This window comes from Schistocerca cancellata, chromosome 6 (assembly GCF_023864275.1).
Source record: "Schistocerca cancellata isolate TAMUIC-IGC-003103 chromosome 6, iqSchCanc2.1, whole genome shotgun sequence".
Classification (NCBI taxonomy): domain Eukaryota; kingdom Metazoa; phylum Arthropoda; class Insecta; order Orthoptera; family Acrididae; genus Schistocerca; species Schistocerca cancellata.
Window position 1 is genome coordinate 426,992,142 of NC_064631.1, and position 5,838 is coordinate 426,997,979.

A 5,838-nucleotide genomic window follows, 5' to 3' on the forward strand; every position below is an offset into this window, starting at 1 on the left:
TATAACTATAAAATATGCCAAAGTAATTATTCTTTTCGGTTATACATACATCTACGACTAGAGAAAGAGAGGATTTCATTTAGCCTATAACACCGCGCCTTCTGCCTACTGCTGCATTTAGTTTTCTTCATAACCCAGCGGGGATTACCGCTTAGAGCACGTACCTGTAGGAATAATATTATTCTTTTTTATCATCACATGTCAGATTTTATAGATTCTGTAAGGCCTGTTTGTCTCCTCTTTTTATTGACTGACTGTTCTGAAGATGACCACTGGCTAGTCTAAAACGGTTACGACGTTGTGAAATGTTCTTATGATTTTATCGTATAAAATATATATACAGGGAGTCAAAAACATTTCATATTTCGAGAAGTGGTAGTATGGACCAAAACAAGAAGAAAAGTCTAGTAAGTATGCACTCTAAAATGCATACTTTGTTACTAGAACCATCGGACATGTAAGTGAATATGTTCCTTTTAGATATCTATAGATCATCATTGTCTGTAGACTAAACTTTGCAATTTGCGCAGACGTAGGAAAATGTAACAAAACAAAATTCTTGTAAATTGGCTCTGCTTTATGTATAATTTTAGCAAGTTACACTGTGAGCCAGAGAAGGAAATGTCAACTTGTTATTTCGACCTTTGTTACATTTAACCAAGCATTCTTCAATATCATTTACATCATTTACTATGTATATTGTTTCATTGCAACATGTCATCCTCAGGCTTTTAGCATGTGTGCGTTTTAGTTCGTAAATCAGGATTCAAGGAACAGAGAACTATTACAGTCATATCTGGCTTTCCTTGGTACACTGTGAGGCTCACATTGTCGTTTTTGAAAGCTACAGTTTTGCATACATTCTCGTGTGCTTTCTTCATGCACTCAGGCACTTTACTTCCAGTTTGGTTTATTGTAACAAACAAAGTTGTCGGAATTGTTTTCAGACACTGTGTTAGTGAAACTGATGCGAAGAGTTGTCATACGTAAAATTTCTTCCTTTATTTACGTTTGGGTGTACAAGTATCCTCACTACAAAGTGCCACTAAGACGTACGCTACCACGACAAGTTTCATTTTTACCAAGACACGGGAAAGCATATAGTGTCCATTTTGAATCTTTATCTGCAGCCATCCAGTGTTTCTACCTATACTTGTAAGATTCTGAAGCCATAAAATGAGTGGTCCGATATCTTCACTTGGACGGAAAATATTGCTCATCAGCAAAAATATATGGACAAGGCATCTACATGTTCTGACAGTTTTTTATGATTCTCTTGCATGTTAGTGACACAAGAGCAAGCTTATCGTTTTTTAGTCGCTTTAACCGTGTAAAAAGCACAAATCAAACTTGAGGTCCATTATGATTTCCCTGACTGGATTATGTGACATCACAGACTTAAAAAACTGCGTTCTCCATTTCTCTCATCGAGGAGGTTCCATTTCTATTCCTTCTGACTCAGATTCAGCAGCATCCCTACTATATAGAATAGCAAGAAATCTATCAGGTTCTTCTAGCGTACGACAATTCTTCACGTTCAAATCCTGAATTCGCCTCCGGTTCTGTGCATTTGTGAATATGTTTGAGAGGAGGCTCATCAGTAAAACAAATACGACCTTAGAAATATTTTGTTTCCTTGCATTTATCTTATTGCCTATACATGCGGATTCATCAGAATCTTCATTGGAGCACTCTGACTCATCTGGGCTCCTTGTTGTTTTTTGTTTTCTATCACAGTGAAAATCATTCGAATTTGCTGTCTCTATCTCCTCCTTCGGATTAAGCTTCTTCAGTATGATTTATCAAATCTAACAGCTAGTCATCCGTGGGACCACGAGGACAAGCCGTAAAAGGAAGCAAGATTTGGTTCAACGTCCAGTGGACATCGAGGTCATAAGGGACTGAGCGCAAACTTGGATTGTGTCAAGGACGGCGGAAGAATCGGCCATGCCCCTTCGAAAGAGCCATCCCGGGATTTGCCTGGAGTGATTTGGCGAAGTCACGGAAAATCTAAATCTGGATGGCCAGAAGCGGGTTTGAACCGTGGTCTTCCCGAATGTGACTCCCGTGTGCTAACCACTGCGCCACCTCGAGAGAAGCCAAGTTGCTCTACTTCACAATGCCTCTTTGTATTATTTGTAAAAAGTTTTACACTGTAAAAGACTTAGTTTCACATCTGCATTGCAACAGCAGACACGATTAAAGCTAGCAAAACTGTGTAGCGCCTAGATAATTCAATGGGGGAAAAATGTCCCGCCGCTGGTTCTTGGTACTGTGTATTTTTTCTCAAAAACTATGTAATTAATGCGTCCATTTTTATCTCAAAATGAACTAAGCCTGAAATATTAAAAGTTACGGACTTTCGCCTACTTCCCGAAACAATTAGAAGGAGGAAAGAGGCAAAAATTGAAGACCTGAATGGAAAAACATCCCAATTCCACCTTTGGTCAATTTTCACTTTTAATATGAAACTGAATGTACATGCCTAGAGCAACGTCACTGCCGAGGAGAACTTTCCAAGTCCAGCTCTTTCCCCTTAAAATGGTACAATACATTTTGAAATCAATGAAATAACACCCCAAGTCCACAGAGTTGGGCAGTTTTTCCGCTCAGTAAAACATTGGAAGGCACATTCAATTTTTCAGTTCCTTATCGCAGGTGCAATAATCAATAAAAATGTTTTCACTCAACAATGGACTGGCTTACTACATACTGCATTGTTGATACTTTATATGTTTTACTCAGTTTCCATGAAGCCTTTGTAGGGAATGCATCATTTGTGAAAGTTGATATTTTTTCCATTCAAATATGGACGTGGTTTCATGTGATACCGATTCAGAAGTTTGTGGTAAAAGAAGTAAAATGCCTGACAAGTGGAAACAAAATGTGGAGAAAGAATGAGATTTTCACTCTGCAGCGGAGTGTGCGCTGACATGAAACTTCCTGGCAGATGAAATCTGTGTGTTGGACCGAGACTCGAACTCGGGAGATCATGTCTCGGTCCGGCACACCGTTTTATTCTGCCAGGAAGTTTCAAAATGTGGACAAACAAAAACGAGATTTAATCATGGGTTTGGTTGTCCTGCTACAGACATATGTAATTCATGTGCCAAGTTAGAGAATAAGTTGAAATATTTCACAAATGATGGGTTAAAGAGGTAGATGACACTAAATTTAGTAATTCACAAACGAAAAGCTTCTGTTTTCTATGACAACAGGAAAAAGTTCAAAAATCTTGCCAGGGAAAATGTTGATGTGGATATTCTCTGTTTTGACTTCCATCAGAATCTGCCATGCCCTTTACTACCTGTAAATGAAATATTCTACTTCAGTCTGCTTTCGGAATTAAACTTTTGTATTCACAATGGAAAAACAACTAAAATTACAATGTTTATATGCAATGAAGCATAGGGTCGTAAGGGTGTTAATGAAGTTATTTCATGCCTAAACACCTACGTTATAAGTACATTATCATCATAAGTTGACACACTTTACTTGTTCTCCGATGGCTGCATTGGCTGGAACAAAAATATGGCAATGGTTTGTTATCTAACAACTTTAGTTGCTTCTGGAAGATTCGATTACAACAGTCATTACTTTCCCATGAAAGACGATAACGTTCCTCCATGTGACGCCAACTTTGCTGAAATAGAAAAAAAAGAAAGAAAGAAAACGTAGAAACTCCTAGGGATTTGGAAGATACTGTCAAGAATGAGGCAAATTTCAACGTGATATGGACGACAGGATACAAACGACATTTAAGTCAGCACTACAAAAAGTCAGTAGGAAGCAAAGGTCAGAAATGTTCTCTTTCTAAGTATAGAATATTAACTATACACACAAATATCCAGGAAAAGTTGAAGCTGCAGAAACAATGGAAGGAAAAGGCTTCATAATACATTTCTTGATGAAAGCTCCTTCCCAGAAGATCAATTTCAGCACTCTGCCGTTATACGCCAATACACTGCCCATAATCTGAAATGTCTGGTTTAGAGGGTGCAGCCTTTTATTCAACGCTCACAGGATATTCCCAACCCGAAGTAACAGCAATGGCATCAGGAAAAGAAGAAGGAACAACGTAGTGAAAGAAAAGTAAGTTCTTTTTCATTATAAAAAAATTGTATGCATTATTTTTTTATTTCCAAAGATATGATGTTTTATACATATAATCAATGCCGTAAACCATGTTAGGATGTGAAAAATTATAATTTAAATTATCTTTCTTTTACCAATGTCTATTTTATTTGCCATGAACTGAAAAACATCCCAAGCGCATGACTATACTCGTTAAGTATGCACTCCAAGTGCCTGAGACTTGAAGAGAATATAAAAGTAAGCGATTCGTAAGTGATGAGTAAAAATTACGTGGATACAGCAAAACAATCTCCAGTTATAACGTTTTTTGCCTCTCTTCAAAAATTTGTTCAGTGGACTTAGGATGTTTCTCCATTCAGGTCTTCAATTGTGCTACGGTACAAAAATGCCCTATCTGTGGTTCTAACGTGAAGAGCTATGAGCAGTTGTTAATATTCGCTGCTGTCAAATAAATCTCTTCTACTGCAAGTCCTTTGGTATTCCGAACAGTCTACGTAACACAGTAAGAAAATGAGAACAGGTTACTCCGTTTCTGTGAAGTCGGAGAGCTTCCAATGTAACCTGCTTGCTGTTACATACGACATGCACTTGTGAGCCATCGCTAAAGGAGGTACTTAATCTGGAGTTCATTCACAGTAAGGTATGCTTCTGACCGACATCTTCCGGAATTACACACTTTCTGTAAAACTCCAGGTTGGTCACCGATGCGCTGCCAGGCATTCACGACGAGTTCTCGTACAGTCCATACATATTTAATGGGACTTGCATGCACTGAAGATTTCAAGTGTCGTCACAACCAATAATCCAAGGGAACAGGTGAGAGAAACGACTTGTGTAGTGTACTGGACCTCCCTGACCAATACATTGCCCATTACATCTCTGAGTGTGGCGTTGTTGCACATTTCGGAGAAAACTGAGGTAGCACTCATCATGCATGAAGCACATCTCCAACTGCTGTTGGAATGGTACTTCTTCTGGCATGATGGGCAAGTGGTTCTATTGCACCAGTCAACCCGTTTGATAGTGTGTAAGGCCCTGTTAACCTGACGCCAATAATTCCTCCCCATGCAGTAACTGAAAATCGGCGCTGATGCATTGCTTCTTCAGCTGCGTGTGTATTTGCTTAAGCTCACACATGTTATGTCGTGTGAAACCAGCCTCTTCTGTGAACAATGTCTTTGTTGGAAAATTGGATCTTCACCGTATCTTGGCAACTGCTAATGACTGAACTGAATCCTGGCAGGCTGATAATGTGGCCGAAGGGCTTGGATACGCTGTACATAATTAGAGTAGAGCAACTGTTGATGCAAGGTCGCCCAGACTAAAGGATAACTAACCTCAGTAGATGATGAAATTCTACGTACGCTAGTTCCAGGGTCTTCTTCCGCTCATTACAATACTCATTCATCCACAATACTACGTGTACGAATAGTGTGACGTTTGCTACAATCCGCTCTGTTGGAGTTCTGGAGCCAGAACCTGTTAGTCGCTGGAAAAGACGGCTGAATAACTGTGCAGATGGTATCCTGCATTCTGGATATTTTCCGGGATGCAGGACACGGCTCGGCGGTTGGAAATGACAGATCATAGCAGAAGATCGTATCTACCATTTCCTTTATGGACTAATAGGCATTTATTGTGATAGTAAATGCAAAGATAAAACTGCAAAATCAAAGCATGTAGCAAACGCACCTCAACACAACCTGGTTCTACTAAAACTATTGTAAATGCTGCACTTACCGA